The sequence below is a fragment of the Ursus arctos genome, unplaced genomic scaffold (assembly GCF_023065955.2).
Source record: "Ursus arctos isolate Adak ecotype North America unplaced genomic scaffold, UrsArc2.0 scaffold_8, whole genome shotgun sequence".
NCBI lineage: Eukaryota > Metazoa > Chordata > Mammalia > Carnivora > Ursidae > Ursus > Ursus arctos.
The window spans coordinates 74,073,616-74,089,712 of record NW_026623100.1 but is presented as its reverse complement, the minus strand read 5'-3'; the positions used below and the strand labels follow the sequence as shown (position 1 = coordinate 74,089,712).

The window sequence follows — 16,097 nt, the reverse complement described above, 5'->3', positions numbered from 1 at the left end:
GGGACTGGGGCCCTGCCCTGTGTCTCTTTGTATTTTTTCTTATCACTTTCGACTGTGGATTACTGAATTTTTAGGAGCTTACACACGCTTATGCTCATAGAGGTCCAGAACCCTGGAATGGCATTCTGTTTTTATTTTTGTGGGTTACAGCATCTTATCCCAGTGCCCACTCCAAGAGTCCTGTACTGAGTCAGTTTTCTTCCATTAACCAAACATGCTCAAGACCCACCAGGTGCGGACTCTAGGTGACTAGAGACGAAGGAGGTAGGTTCCTGGGACGGGGCTGTGTGGCAGGCTAAGCCAGACATGAACACAAATAATTCCAGCCCGCTAGGTGGTGGGATGGAGGTAGGTGTTCGGAAAGAGTGCAGTCTGCCTGGGAGATGTGAATTGCCTTGGAAGTCGGTGTGAATTCGTTATCAGAAAAGGTCCTGTGAGGGGCGCCTGGGTGGCACAGCGGTTAAGCGTCTGCCTTCGGCTCAGGGCGTGATCCTGGCGTTATGGGATCGAGCCCCACATCAGGCTCCTCTGCTATGAGCCTGCTTCTTCCTCTCCCACTCCCCCTGCTTGTGTTCCCTCTCTCGCTGGCTGTCTCTATCTCTGTCGAATAAATAAATAAAATCTTTAAAAAAAAAAAAAAAAGAAAAGGTCCTGTGAATCTGGGAAGGATGCGGGGGCACCGGGAACGGCAGGGCGCCCATGCGGCTCCTGGCTTCGAGGAGCTTAATAGGATTAGGGGATGATCACGCGGAGGATGTGGTCAGAGAAGGAACTGGCAGGAGAGAGTCAAGTAAGGAAGGCCTCAGAGAAGGTCTAAGAACTCGGTGTCGGGCCAGTTTTCAGGATTTTAGGCAGAGTATGGAATCTGTCGATCTGAAGTGACAGGTGGGGAAGCCTCTGTTGACTGTGACCTAAATGTTAGTGAGTTGGGGCTGGCGGGGGGGCTGATGATATATTCCCCAGGCAATGACAAAAGTATGTAATACGGCCAACCCCAAATGGTCTAGATTTGCAAAGGCTATTTCTGTTCTGTCTGGGAGCGAGCCTCCTCTCTGGGCCACGTCCCTCCTCCCGGGAAGCCGTCTGTCCTGGGAGCCGGCAAGTCCCATGTTTTTGTGCCTGAAAACCCTGCTCTCGTCCACCACAGGCGGCTCATAGCTTTCAGCAGAGGATTACTTAGAATAACAAGTTAATGACTGTCCTTAGATCAGGCGAGGCTTGCTGGAAGAAGCAGGCATGCCCAGAGTTCATTTCACTCAAGTCTGGTGGGGGTGGGTTGAGAAAACACATTGCAAATTCCATTCTAGGAAAAAAAGAAAAGAATTCTTCGCCCAGTCAAAGCGGCAACTTAGAAGGAGCGTGTGGGACCGGGGCGTCATTTAAAAATATAAAAGGAACCGTCACCGTCTTCGGAGAGTGGCGGGGTAGCGGGGTGGCAGACCTACCTGGGGCGATGAAGAGTGGGCTGGCGGCTGTGCTGTTCTGGGGGTCAACTGATCTGACCCCCCCCCAGGAAACAGCTGGGGGCTCACGTGTGATGTGGCGTGGGGGACAGGGGTGGGGAAGGGGGAGGGGAGGAGGGGCAGAGGTGAGGCTCTGCTGACTCTCCTCCATCAACACTGAAGACCACCAACAGGCCGAGCTTCTGCTCTGCTCCCCACGGCTTCGCCGGGCCAGCCCATCCGATGCTCTTCTCGGAGAGTTGAAGGTGTCTGTGCTCACTCCTTCGTTCGCTTAATAAACATTTGTTGTCCTGAGCCTGTGAGGAGAATCAAGAGACACAAAACCTCTTTGCCAAATGCTAACTCTGACATCTGCAAAGTTCGACGTGGGGCTTGATCTGAGGACACTGGGATCGTGACCTGAGCTGAAGGCAGGCGCCTAATGGATTGAGCCACCCAGGCGCCCCAAACCTAGGCGATTCTTGCTCGAGGGAGGAGGTGGACCAAGATATCAGACCCCTCCCCATGTGTGGAGGCCACCATGGCAAGTGGCAGGGTACTTTCACCCCTAAATGGTCCACTTTTTTTTTTTGTAGTTTTATGATTTTATTAACACAAATACGAGGTGCACATAAGCCGTCTGTCTATTCATTTTCTTCGCTGTGCAGCCTGGCATCGGGATTGATGACTCTGAGGGCTGCTGGGCTGCTCTCTCCCCGATGGCTCTGCGGTTCTCAGAGGAGACACAGTGAGATTTGTGGCACGCCGGCCGTACTTCAAGCTCCTTGACGTTGTGGACGAGGAACTTCTGGAATCCCCTGGGCAGCACGTGCTTTGTCTTCTCGTTGCTCCCCTAACCTATGCTGGGCACCACGATCTGGCCCTTGAGTCTTCTGGGCACCCTATCTCCCATGCCTCTGGGTTTCTGCCAGTTGCACTTAATTTTGACATATCGGCCTGACTGGTGCCAGACGAACTTCTTGGAACCCCTTTGCACGCCTTTGGGCTTCACCAGAGATGTGAGGGCAGCCATGACACCGAGTGAGAGACGGCTGTCACCTCTGCAGGCAGCGCCGAGGGAGAGAGGGAAAGCCCACTCTCTTTAAGTAGAACAACACCAAGGGTCAGAGAGGCTACCTCGGCTAAGTGGTAGCTGGCAAGTGGCAGAGCTGAGACTTGACCCCATTGGTCTGACTGTGCCCCATATGTCTCTCCGCTGCTCCGTGAGGAAAGGGCCTCCCAGACTGAGCTGGGGGCACAGAGGGAGCCAAAGCTGGGGGCACATCCCGGTGCAGCTGGGAGGCCCGCAGAGGAGCTTGCCGGGGAGGCGGTAGGAAATGGGGATTTCCAGGCCCCACTGGAAAGGAAGGTTTAACCAAAGTGTGGGCTCTGGCTCCCTGCGTTCCCTGAGGTCCCCATCCTTCCTCCTGAGCCTGGCTGGAGACTCTGGCTCTGACACCGGAAGTTCCTGAGGGATGAGAGTCCGGAATAGTCTGCTAAGAGTTGTATACAGGAAGAGGACAACACAGGTAGAACTGGAAATGGTATAAACACATGACTCAATTCTTTCCCTGGTCTCCTCGAGGCTGATTTGGCCTGACTGCCTCGGGGGAGGCCTCAGCCCTCAGGGCCTCAGCTCTTGAGAAGAGCCCCTGAGCTGCTCTCTCCTACTGGGGATCTAGTTCTGAGGTCCACCCAGCCTGGGTGGCTGGAAGCATCCTCTTTACTGATGGAGAGTGTCTGTTAAGGGGGTCCAGTGGGGCAGCAAGCATGCCTGCTTTGAAGTCAGGGATTCCTGGGCTTGAATCACAGCTCATTCCTTTACTGGCTGTGTGACCTTGGGCAAGTTGCCTAACAGCTCTGGGCCTCAGTTGTCTCATTGATTACAAGCAGAGGGGACTTGAGGGTGGAGGGCATGGGTTATACAATCTGAAAGGACTGGTCACTCATTCAATTCTTTTTTGAGTTATTACGCTGCACAGGCAAAGTGCTAGTGCTGGAGATTTCGAAGGAGTAATGAGATAACAATAACAGATTTTTACCCACAGTGGTCACTTTTCACAGCATACAGTAGAGGCTTAATAAATGCATTTTGTAGTAGCTAGCCTTCAAGGTGGTCCCATGATCCTTGCCTCTCGCTATTCACATTCCTGTGTAGTCCCCTCTTACACGGAATCAGGGCCGGCCCCTTCTGACCAATAGAATATGGCAGAAGTGATGGTGGGTGACCCCTGAGCTGAGGTCATGCCAGCATCGCAGGTTTCTGGAATCATTCACTTGAGGAAGGCCGGCACCATGCCGTGAGGACATCGAGCGGCCTGGTGGAGGGGCCGGCATGCAGACTGGCTGAGGCTTGTGACCGACTCACCAGGCATGTGGGTGAGCGGCCCTCGAAGTGTCTCCCGGTCCCTCGTGACTGCAGCTCCAGCTGGCATCTGACCATAACCTCATGAGAGGGCTCCCCAGTCTGACCGCTCTAAGATCCAAACTCCTGGAAACTGGGACAGGTCAGGAGGACTGTGGCCGCAAAGCTTTGAGGTGATTAATTACATAGCAACAGATACTCAAGCAAGTTATCCTCTTCTCTTTCCCCAAGGCTCCCCCTTGCTTCTTTGACCGGTTTACCTGCCAGTCTGTTTTGGGGCCACCCCGCCGCCCTCACTCCACACTCTTTATCTCTGTTGTCTTTCTGGGTTGCTGAGAACTACCTTCGGGCCTAGCCCACGGCCCAGTGGACAGCCCCTCGTGGCTCCCCAATGCTTAAGTGGTATTCACCACGGCTGCCTCTCGTTGACCCACGCCTACGTTCTCTACTCCCTTCATGTTCTTCAGCCTCTCCAGCAGCTTTTCACGAGCGACTTCACCGGTAGAGAGAAGGCCGCCAGCAGGGCCTGGCTTACTCGTGTCTTCATTCCCCCACAAGTGTATTTACCAACACATCCATTCTTTCTGACCTAGCCCGCAGATCTGACCACACACTAGCCAACTTGGCGTCCCTCCACAACCCTCCAGGGCACCAGGATACAAGCTCAGCGTCACTGCCTGGCGGTGAGGAGCCATGTCACCCACTGCCTCCTTCCCCGAAACTTCTCGTCTAGCGCTTCCACTGGGCTTCAGCTCAGTTGATAAGTATTTTCACTAGACATCATTGTTTTGAGAGATTTCTTGAGAGGTGGTAAATAAGAGTTGAGCAGGGCATCCCAGGGACCCTGTGTCAGAAAAGGTCCCCCCCTGAGTTGAGACATGCCTTCTGTGCCACAGGCAGAAAGCTTGCAAGGGCTCCTGTTGGTTCTAGCCTTCATCAAAGATTTTGGAAGCAGGGGAAGAGCGCGGAGAGATGAATAATGATGATCTCAATGGCTTATTTCATTGAGATTATATAAAGTGCAGGGAAGCAGATCTTTAAACACTCCCTTCTGAACGTCTACTCCCTAGTAAAGCCACTTCTGTGGCCTCTTCCTTACAGAGGTCGGGAAGAACTTTGTGTTGACCTTCTCTGAGCAGCCCTGAATGTGCACAGGAAAGACTGGTCCAGAAGTCTGCAGTGAGTCTGATCGCGTCTAAGGCACTGGAAGAAATCGTCAGAACTACCACGAGCTGGTCACGGACTTTTGTCCCCGGGGAAGCAGAATAAGCAAGACAGATAAGGGTCCAATCCTGACTCTGCCATCTACTGGGGTGGTCTTGAGAAGTCCCACCGTCTCTCTGAGCCTCAGTGCCTTCGGTTATAAAACGGGGATGACGATGCCCGTCCCCTGGAGAGTACATGACGTACTGTTTATAAAGCAATTGGAATATAGCGAGAGCCAGTGAGTGCTACTTAACATCGATCCCCATACCAAAGTGACAGCTGGAGGCAGGGAAAAAACCCATACACACAACATCAAAAAAAAAAAAAAAGAAATTCCTTTGCGGGGGGGGCGGGGCGGGAAGAGAGAGAGAGAGAGAAGAGACAGGAGCATTGGAGAGGAAGAAAGGAATTAGTGCTGTCAACAGCAGGCCAGTTTGTCTTAAAACCTTTCAAATTGTGGAAAGAACTGAGCAATGTATTTCCTGGGGCAGGAGACAGTGGGCTGAGGGGCTGTTCACACCCCTCCCCCCCCAGGTGGCCTGCGTAGCATTCCAGAGGGAGGGGCGCCTGATGCTTGGGAAGCCTTCCCAAAGAGGTCCCCCACCCAACAGGCTGCAGCCCCACCCAGGGCAGGCAGGGGGAGTCCGGGAAGCAGGGGGCAAAGGGGCGAGGGAGACAGCTAGACGCGCTGCCCTGTGGGTAGACTTTGAACTCATTACCTGAAGGGAAAGAAGCCAGACACGAAAGACCATATACCGCGTGATTCCATCAATAGGAAATGTCCAGTACAGGCAAATCCATGGAGATAGAAATAGATGAGTGGTTGCCTAGGTTTGGGAGAGGGGGTCTGGGGGGAAATGGGGACTGAGTGTTAGTGGGTATGGCTTCTTTTGGGGGTGATGAAAACAGTGAGCGATTGCAGTGCTGGTCACGCATGTACACCGCGGGATTGTACCCTGCAGGTGGGTGAATTGTACGTGGACCCTATCTCAACAATGCCATATTGAAAAGCGAACGTCCTCGGAGGATTAGACAGATCTGTGTCCCTGAAATCTATGCAGGGTTCTATGCTGACTTTGTCGTTTTGCTTATGTGGGACTGCAGACACATTTCCTGGCGCTGTGAAGGGCTTCACTGGACCAGAGGCCCCTGGGAGAAGCCCAGGTCCTCATAGTGAGGGGAGAGCATCTCCCGGAATGCACCCGGGTCTGGGCTCCCATGCACGATGGTGGCCTGCGTGTCCTGAGAGCAGGTCAGGAACAGGCCCAGCAAGGAAGAGGAAAGACAACCAACTTTCTAGGTCAGTTGGGGTTCACGATCTTCATGGCCACCGTAACGCCCGTTCCAAATTCCAAATGCACAGAGTCCCTAAATGAGAATGCCCCGGTCAGAGAGGTTTGGTAACGTGCTCAAGGTCGTTCAGCTGGTAGAGAGCGGCGGGCGTGAACGCCCAGCTCCGTCCAAGCCAGGAGCCCACCGTCTCTCCAAAGCTGCCCAGAGCAGGGGTGCTGGAGGCGCTGTTTGCCCACGGTCTGATTTCGTTCAGAGCTGGCTCTGAGCCAGGCCTCTGAGTTGACTGAAATGTTCTGAGAGTTGCTGAGGGAAATGGAGCTTTGAACTTGCCTAATATAACACGGGCTGGTTCTCAGGATCATAAACATGTTTCTGAACCTAATTAAAGAGTCTCGTGAAAAGGGGGAGAGCAGAGCTGAGACATGACGGTCCGTCTAAAATCTCCCCGTGGGCCAGAACGGGAGCTTTGCTTTTCCCAGACTCGGGGAGAACCAGCCCTCTCTGGGGGCAGAGAGTTAAGAGGCTTTAGAAAGAAGAAAAGGCTCTTTTACAGCCCTGGCTGGGGACCTGGGCCGTACTGGGGAGGGAAAGTAGGAGGCATAATTGGGGCTTGTAAAACATTTCCAGACAAAATCACTTAATGTGTTTTGGAGAGTAAAAGGCAACAGTCCACATAATCCATAAATTTGGGTAGTTTTCTACAGAGTCAGTGGAGCCGGAGCAGGGGACCCGAAGGACCGCCCGCCCGGTGATCCCCGGACGGCTGCAGGAGGACTTGCTCTGAGCGCGGGACCCCAGAGCAGCCAGAGGCGTGGGCTTGAATTTGCTCCACTGCTCACTCGCTGTGGGACCTGGGGCAGGTTCGTTATCCCACTGGGCCTCAGTTTCCTCATTTGGAAAATGGAGATAAAATAGCACCCACCTGCTAGGTTTGTTGGGAGGGTTCCGTGTGTGGCTGTGTGCAAAGCACTTTGAGAATAAGTGCCTTGGAAATGGGCTCCTACCTGGTGAGGGCAGAACCATTGGTCCCTGGGAACAGTCCAGGCCTGGGGGAGCTTCTAGAGCTCGGGCCATATCATGCTTCTCTTGAGCGCGTCCCATTTCTTCCCTGGCTTCCTTTCTGCCAGTATCAGTCGCTCTTACCAATTTCCCAGCAGCCTCTGGTGCTGATACGCATCACGGACACATCCCTCTCCTCAACGAAAAGCTCTGATAATGCCTCACCCTCTCAGTGTGACATTCAAACCTCTGGGTCCTGTAGACTTGGTTCCAATTTATGCCGTGTCCGGCCATGTCCCCCGCGGTTGTCACCGGGTGCCCAGTGTTCCCAGGCTCCTCTCTTTCTGGGCAAATGGTGAATTTTACACTTCCTGACTCCCATGTGGCTGGCTGGGGCCAAACAACTAGTTTTGGCTATGCATGTAAGCAGTGCTACCCAGCTGGTCCCTTTCCCCCCTCCACCACGACAACTGAAGCAATGATCTGAAGCAGGTGTCAACACATTTTCTGCAAGCAGGTTCAAACTTGCGGGCTCTGTGGTCTCTGTCGTAGCTTCTCAGCTCTTCCATTGTCACGGGAAAGCAATCATAGATAATACACAAACGAATGAGCATGGCTGTGTGCCAGTGAAACTTTATTTACAGAAACAAGTGCAGATTTGATTTGGCCAATGGGCCATAGTTTGCAGACCCCTGTTCTTAGACTTAGATTGCAGTAGAACTTTCTGCAGTGAGGGAAATACTCTATAATATCTATACTGCCCGATACGGTAGCCACTAGCCACATGTGTCTATTGAAAATTTAAATAGCCTCTTAGGGCTAATGCCTACTATATGGAAAAGCGGTCCTAGACAGTGGCTGTTGTATCAGCCAAGGTCCTGGAGTGAAAGTGACATGGAGGGCCATCGCTGACCATGAAGGACATGTAGCCTGTCCAATCCTTGGTGTTATAAGCAACTGGGATTTGGGGATGTTTGTCACTGCAGCCTAATGTAACCCTTCCTAACTTATATACCCATCACCTTTATCCCCATGCACATCACACATACTTCATGGGCTCTCGCCTAAGCATTCCACACCAGCCCAGGCTTCCAGGCCTTCACTCATACTGTTCACTTTGTCTGGAATACCTCTACTGTCCCTTACGTCACTGGCATAAAGCTGCTTCATTGTTCAAAATTGGGCTCCAATACTCCCTCGTCTCAGTGAGGTAATTATTTTCCAATAATGCTCCATCCATCCCACCTCCAGACAATTAAGAATCATCTGCAGTTTCCCTAGGACTCTTAGCTGGTCTAAAGCAAATATGAAATAGTCATGCAGTAATTTTTTGTGTGTGTTTTCCACCAGATGGTGAGCTCTTGGAGGAACCCCCATCAGATCATACTTTAGAGTCTTCAGGGGGACCTCAATCCATGTTTGTTGAATTGAATTGAATATACTTCAAACCCAAGCTGTGTTGGCCTCTCAGGGTCCTTTGTGTCTTCCTCTGGACCTGGGCTTAACTTTGGACCATTTCTCTCCATCTTCTTCCCACTTTTCCGGCCACAGGGTACTTTTCCTTCTCCACAATTCAGCAGCTGTGGTGGTGGAGGATGAGGAGAAAGGGAGAAGAAAGAGACATCTATTAGTCTTCCAAGGTAGTAGTATAAAAATACCAATTTGATTATTTCCTAAAAATGGACTCTACATGTAGGAATAACTGTGAATGTAAACCCACCTGGAGCCCTCCTAGTGGCTCCCAGCGCTGACTGTAGGACCTCAGAGCGACTGGACTGCCAAGCTGGACCATGTTGCGGAGGTTTGTCATTCAGGACATTTGTCTTAAAATTTCTTTTCAGTGGTATGGCTTATCAAAAATCCCAGTTTATTCTTTTAATGATTTTCATTCTACCTGATAAAAGACACTTGCGTTTTGGTTTTCTGCACAAATACGGAGACATCACCATCACCGTCCCTTACACATATGCATCCTTTTGTAGCTAAAACACATTCCACCTGTGTCCCCTTGAGCTTCCCAGCAGCACAGGGAAGAAGACAGGGCAGTCTTTACCAGCCACATATCACTCATGGAGAAACTGTAGCCCAGCTCAGGGAGGTCAGTTAGCCCCAGTCTCAATGAGCTGGAGCCTGAGTGTGAACTTGAACTTGGACTCCAAGCTCTTAGGTCAGTGCTCTCAGCCCTCAGACATATTCCAGTCTGAGGGTCCCTGTGACCATGTCCCACCCATCGGCACTGCCATTATCCCTGTGCTGGAAAGTTGGGGCAGAGTGAAGATCTTTGTCTAACTCTGAAGTCACAGGAATTCCAGAGCCTATCCCTGTGGGAGACTTTTAGTGAGAGAGGTTTAGAGAAGGTGAGGATTTTCCTTATTACTTTTTGAAAACCAGGGCTCAGTTCATTAGCAGTCTGATACCTTGAAGTGTTAGAATTATTTAAAATGAGTTTGAGAATTTGGGGATAGGTATTGCAAGGGGAGTGATAGGCCTAAACTCCTTCCAGTACTAGGAAGACATATTTTATAATGTTCTGACTATCAAAGGGGTCATTCATACTCTCCCTTGGGTTTCGGTCTACCTTAAGGAACAAATCAAAGGTGCTGCGGATTCCTCCAAGTAAAATCATGCTCCTGCCGGGGGCCTTGTCTGATGGTGGTGGGGAAGATCTTAGTGGCTTTCTCCCTGCCAGCTTGCTGCCCTCCCCATGACTCTTTACCTTCACCTTTGTTCTCTCCCCCCTTAGCTCTCCCCGCCGTTTCCCACCCCACCAAGAGCGAGAGGAACACTGCACCATCATACCAGGATGGGCTGTAATAACATTTCATTTTGGAGACTTACAGAATCCAAGGTGGTAGAAATAGCAAAGTACTGACTTTTTTCAGTGTTAGTGTACAGATTATGAAATCCCTTTGTTCACTTATCGGTACTTGAGCTCCTGAAATGTCTGTTGGAATCATAAGTCTTCTAAACGTGGAAGGTCCAAAAGGTCTACTAAAGATGGAAGAAATCCCTAGGCCAGCAATAAATGTATGCAAGTATCCAATCAGGTAGAATGAGGTGAAATATACACTTGTACACTATAAATTGTTACAATATCAACCGGGGAATAGTGCGATTGCGTATACTTCATATGCTTTATAAAGATACACGTTTCAGAATAAACAAAAAATTGTATTCATAAAGATATTTATGAAAGTAGGTCCAGAAGAGCCAAAAGCTGGAAATGATTGAAGTGGGCTGTAATAGGAGAAGTGCTTAATAAGTTATAGTACACTGTGGCTATTAAGAAGAATAATGATGAGGATTATTCAGACCATAGTCGTCAGACCAAAAATGTTAATGATAGAGGTACATGTAAATAGTAAAATTCAAATTGTGATGGAATTTATGAAAACTGTTGTCTCCAAGTGAACCAGGACCAGAAGCAAAAATATGAAAAATAACATAGCATGTAGGATGGGGTAGAGAGAGACTATATATATATGATATCTACACATCATGTGTATATGATCGTTTATACTCTGATTTCCTGAGATGACTTGTCTGTGTACCCAAAACTAAGAAACCACCTTTGTTATCTGCACTATGATCTCTGAATTAAATCATTTGAACATGAAATATATTAGATCTGACTCCTGAGGGTTTATTAAATTATCTTATCAAGAAATATGATGAAAGCATTTATAGATAATAAAAAGCACAGAGAACAACAAATATTTATTCACTACCTGCCTCTCAAATACAAATACTGTGACATGCTCGCTTCATGTCTTAAAAAGAAGTCGAACATTACAGACACAGCTCAAGTCCTCTGAGTACCTGCAAGATGAGCTCTTTTTAGTTTCATATTTTCATTATTTTTGCTGCATCCTCTTTTTATATCAGAAGAATGGAGGCTGCAAGCTTTAAAAAGGTTTTGTTTTCTCCATTCAGATTACGGCTCTCTATTTATGTGCTGCATCTCTCAGGGTGGGTGACAGGTAAGTCCTTTAGACTGTCTGATCCTTGGTCTCACCTGTATGGTACGTACCTTAGAGGATAAGGACCAAATGAATCAGGGAGGGTGGGGAAAAGCTTTCAGGCAGAAGGAAAGGCTTCAACAAAAGCCCAGGAGTACAGCCTGGAGGGAACTGGCAAAGGTTCTTGATGGCTGAGGTCACAGCTCGGAGTCCAGGGGAGGGAAGAGGTGGTCACTGAGATCCCGACCCCTGGTTCATCTGTGGTGGCTTCCCAAAGCCCCGCCCACATATCTATCTCCAAGTCCCAGGCCCTCCTTGCCCCCTCTCCCGGCCCTGGTATGTGCCTCATGGAGACCCCAAAGATCCTTCTGTGGTTGTCCGTGTCCCTGCCTGCTTCCTCCACCAGACAGATGGCTCCCCGAGGGTGGGACATGCAACTGATTTATCCACATCCTTGCACCTAGCATGGGGGAGGCCCACGTCAGTAGCCGTTCAATCATAGATCGGGGGGTGGCGGGGGAGAGAGTAAAGGCTACCACAGGCACCACTGCTCAGACCTCTCCCAGGAGTAGTCTTGTTCCCTGGTCTAGCAGGAAGGAGGGGGATTCTAAGAACTTTCTCCAAAGATAATTCACAGATGCCCCACTGGAATCTGCTCAAAGGAAGAAAGAGAAAAGGAGGAAGACGATTCCAGGAGGGAACACCCAGCTGCCTCCTTAGGTCAAGGCATTTCCTGCCCCAGTCCCATCCCAGCTTTCTCTATGCCCCTCCTGCCACACTGTACCCTTCCTTCCGCTGGACCCCCAGAGGCCAGTCCTGACCCTAATCAATACACTCTAGCAAAGTTTTGGGCTCCTGAATTCAGAAAAGCCACAAAATGAGAGGAGACTTTGCTGTTTTCCAGATCCAACAGAGCTTGTCCGTAGCACATTCTGTGAGGTCCGAGACAGGACTCTGAGCTCTTGCTGTGGGCGCAGAGGTCATCGTGTCACTGGAACTGGGCAGAGAGGGGGCCCAGGGGTTCGTGTGTGTCCTGCTTATCTCTTGCTGCATAATCACCCATTTCAAAACTCAGTGGCCTAAAACAACACAGTCATTAGCTGCGCTCACGAATTGATCATTTGGGCAGCGCGCGGTGGGGACGCGGCATCTCTGTGCCGTGTGGCATCAACCAGAACAGCTGGACTTGGGCAAACCCTTGAGATCTTCAGAGGGAGGACCATTTGTCTGCCTGAGAGTTTATACGAGGCACTACTTGACATCTTCCTGAGGTCCTAACCGACGAGCTTCTAGCCCTACCCCGGATTCTGTGTGGCCTGAGCCCTTTTCTTAACTGAGAATTGTTTGCCATCTGGAAGGGCTTGAGAATGAAAAGCAGTTTGATTTTTGGATGCAGCGAGCCTTGGTTCCTACAGTCTGTGCCCCTCCTCTCACATTTTATCATAGCTAGAGGGAAGAAGCCAGGTGGCATTCTCAATATTCTGCCTGGAAACCTTAGCCAGCCCATCGAGATCATTAGATGCCTTCCTATTTTCCATTTTGCTGTAGGCTGCAGCGTTGCCAAACTTTCTATAACATTCTATAACAAAGATCTGCGTTATTTTAGGATTCCTGTAACATTTTCATGACTTTCCCCACAGCCTTCATGGACAGGCTTCTAAAAGCCCTTTTTCATCTTTCACTAATGTTCTCTTTGAGGCCCTCTAGCCTTGTATTTGCTGCCTGGTCTGAAAGCCAGGGTCATACATTTCAGGATTTTATTATGATAACATCCTACTTCCAGGTACAAATATCTGTTCTAGTTGTCTATTGCTGCCTAATCGCCCCGAAGCTCAGTGGCTTAAAACAATGAGGAATCACACGTCTGTATTCTAGACAGGTCTCAGCAGAGACAGGCCATCTCCGTGCCACGTGGCATCAAGAAGGGAGTTTTGACTGGGCCCGCAGAATCCATCCCAAGAGGGCTTAGTCACGTGGTACAAGTTGGTGCTGACGGTGGCTGACTCTCTACCTGGGCCTCCCCATGGGGCAAATGGGCTTCCTCATGGCATGGCAGCTGGGTTTCAAGAACAAGCATCCCAAGGAACCGTAATCAGAGGCTACCAATTCCTGTTGGTTGGGCAGTCCAAGAATGGGACTCAGGAGGAGGCTCTAGGTCCCCAGGTCACATTGTAAGAAGAACATGGCGGACGGGATGTGTTGTTGTGACCATCCTCAGAAAACACAGTCTGCCACAATATTCACATTCTTGGAGGTTTCGATTGTTGTTTAAAGCCACTGGGGAGCTATAATGATACCAATTCCCAACATAAACTTTATGTTCATGATGCCTGAATGTTTCTGTGTTCCAGAGATGAAGCTGACTTAACCCAGGATTGTTTTCAGAGGCTACATATGGCCACAGAACTGACTGGCGGTAGTTATAAAAATAACTTCATTCCAGACAGACTGTACCAGTTTTCCCTCAACCCTACAAATACATTATGTCACCTGTAGGCATTTCTGCCTATGTGAGGCTGAACCCTTCAACTGGAATTGTCCCCACTTCCTGCTACTCTCATTTATCACCTTGTCCTCTTAACGCCCTCTAACACTCAGTTCCCTGTCTGCCTAGCAGGTACGCCTCGCCCAACACTTCCACTGTCCACCCATGCCTCCGTGGCCCCCTCAGCGAGAGGCAGGTGCAGCGGAGCAGCTAAGACTCTGGAGCTAGACCCTTTGGGGCTAAGTCCTAGTTTTGCTGCTTATTAGGTGTGTGTGTTGTTGTGGGCGAGCTATTTAATTTCCTAGCACTCATTTTTTTCACTTATAAAATAGATTCCACACTAATAGCCCCTCATGAGGATTGTTAGGAGGAATGAGTTGATACATTCAGACCAGTACCTGGCACTGACTTTTGTTCTTGTTTCAGTCCATTTCCATTCTCTCTTTGGGACATGGAGCCAGGCCTTCTTTCCCTCTGTTCTCTCATGTCTCTTCCAGACAACAGAGCCCATGGCCTATCAATGTTCTTTTTCTTCTTTAAAAGAAGTATGGATTTTTAAACAGTCCCAATCTTTCGTGTTTGTTCAGTGTCATTATTTAGAAGACAGTTTCACAACCATTATCACATTTAATCTTGATACCTATCTTGGTGGGCAGGATTCCAAGCTCTCCGAATTCCTGTCTCCGGTGCACCCAGCACTATCGCCAGGACTATGAATGTGATGGGTCTTAATCCCATGACTAGGTTATGTTATGGTTCATATGTTGTATGTTATATGGCACAGTTGGTTTTAAGAAAGGGTGAGGATTCCGGGTGGGGCAGTTCTCATCACAGGAGCTCTTCACATTTGGGTCTAGAGGTGAGTGACTGGGCAGGTCAGAGATTTGACACGTGAGAAGGATTTGACATGAGGGAGATTTACCGTACTGGCTTTGAAGATGGAGGAGACCATGTGGCAGGGACCACGAGTGGCCTCCGGGGGCTGAGAGCAACCCCTGGCTAATAGCCAGCAAGGAAATGGGGACCGCAGTCCGACAACCACAAGAAATGGAATTCTGCCAACGATCAGTTGAAAAGAGGACTTCAGACTCCAGCTGAGAGTGCAGCCAGCTGACACCTTGATTATGCCCTCGTGAGAACCCGAGAAGAGAACCCAGTCGTGCTGTGTCTGGGATTCTGATCTACAACACTACGAGATAAGAAATGGGTGTCATTTCAAGTTGCTCAGTTTGTGGTAATTTGTTACGGTGCAGTAGACAGCTGTGTTTGCTTCCTAAGGCTGACAGAAGCTATTACCCCAAACTTGGTGACTTTAAGCAACAGCAACTTATTCTCTCGCGGTTCTAGAGGCCAGCAGCCTGAAACCAAGGTGTCAGCAGGGTTGCATTTCCATGAAGGCTCTATGAAAGAATCTTCCCTTTTCTCCTCTAGCCTCTGGTGGCTCTGGGCGTTCTTTGACTTCTGATCTCTGCCTCATCTGGAGGTTGTTCTAGGGACTTCTTCTCCTCTTGTATCTGTGTCATCGGTGTCGTTTCCTCTTCCTGTCTCTTAAGGACATTTGTCAACAAACGTAGGGTCCACCCAGATAATCCAGGGGGATGTCCTCATATCAAGATCCTTAATTTTATTACCTCTGCACAGGCCCTATTTCCAAATAAGGTCACATTCACGGGGTGTAGGTTTTAGGATGTGGACATGTCTTTCTGGAGCCACCGTTTAATCCACTGTAGTAACTAATACAGAAGTAGGTCTCCGTCTGACTCTGCGACAGAGAGCCAAGTGCCGAGCTAATAGGCACGTGTCTACCTTCCAAGTTCAAGCCCAGCTCCCACTACACCGCTGATGCCTAATTTCTCCCATAACATTTAGCACCACGTTGGCCAGACAACAGAGCAGAATAAATGCATGTGGATTAATTGAAATTCCAAATTAGTCATGAGTGAACTTGTACTGTGTTCAGAAAAGGATTTGGGATTGAAAATGATCTCTGCTGCAAGATCTTTGAGTCTATGTAAATTGCCTGGGTTGGTGAATATTTCCTTTCTTGATTAAAGGGAAGAAGAGTCCTTATGGAACAAGAGGGTTGGCAGCTTTCCAAAGAGACACCTTCCCATAAGGATTAGCGTTAAGAGACAGAAGAGGGAATCTTCCCCTGCCTTGAGTGGTCTGGAAGCAAACTGCCCCAGGATCGAGCCCGGGTTCTGTCACTTCCCATCCAAGTGACCTGGGTAGGTCACTGAACCTTGCTGAGTCTCCCCTCCCTGAACAATGACTACTACAATGTATCTATCCCAGTATGGGTTTTTAAGGACAATCCAAGACAGATAAATACTCACTGAAGTGGTAAA

The 16,097-nt window shown here is 49.5% G+C and overlaps 1 pseudogene; it reads right to left on the bottom strand.

Annotated features, from left to right (window-relative positions):
• Positions 1-2,086: 2,086 nt before the first annotated feature.
• On the bottom strand, positions 2,087-2,475 carry LOC125283151 (60S ribosomal protein L32-like; annotated as a pseudogene).
• Positions 2,476-16,097: the final 13,622 nt, after the last annotated feature.